The sequence below is a fragment of the Corvus brachyrhynchos genome, unplaced genomic scaffold, assembly GCF_000691975.1.
Source record: "Corvus brachyrhynchos isolate BGI_N302 unplaced genomic scaffold, ASM69197v1 scaffold412, whole genome shotgun sequence".
NCBI classification, from domain to species: domain Eukaryota; kingdom Metazoa; phylum Chordata; class Aves; order Passeriformes; family Corvidae; genus Corvus; species Corvus brachyrhynchos.
In genome coordinates, this window is record NW_008236761.1 from 1,276,496 (window position 1) to 1,276,916 (window position 421).

General features: G+C 60.1%; 1 long non-coding RNA gene across 3 annotated transcripts in view; it reads right to left on the minus strand.

Annotated features, from left to right (window-relative positions):
- Window positions 1-421, minus strand: part of LOC108444905 — a 4,200-nt gene that overhangs the window by 2,340 nt on the left and 1,439 nt on the right. Inside the window, exon 1 of one of the 3 annotated variants that reach the window (XR_001859625.1) lies at window positions 237-415. The exons of the other annotated variants lie outside the window; for them this stretch is intronic. This is a non-coding gene — a long non-coding RNA (uncharacterized LOC108444905). Of the gene's footprint in view, window positions 1-236; window positions 416-421 lie in introns of those variants that run through there. 3 annotated transcript variants of the gene reach the window in all.

Here is a 421-nt window from a genome sequence, read left to right on the forward strand (position 1 = left end):
CTGGCAAAAAAAAAAGAGAGACCCGACACGGTTCCTACCCTTTTCCCAGGCAGCTGGAGGTGAGTATTCCTTAACCTACTTTTTCCTCCTCTCCCCCCTTTATTTTAACCTACTTTGGCGCTGCAGCAGCCGCAGCCTCCCGGACCCGCGGAGCTCTCCCCAGCGCATCCCGCTCCAGGCGGAGCTCCCCCCGTGCCCCACTTTAGGGATAAGCCCAAGACAACAACACTGCCCACCTCTTTTAGCGCAAAGCGGGGGTCGAGCATCCCAAAAAGCACCAGGCGGTCTCCTTGCGCAACCCAAAGCTGCAGAAACACCAACCCCAGACCCCCCCATGGGGGAATAACCCTTTAAGGCGGAATCATCCGAGCCGCCCCGGGCAGAGGGGGTGTCCCTGTGCCGGGGTGTCCCCTACCTGTCC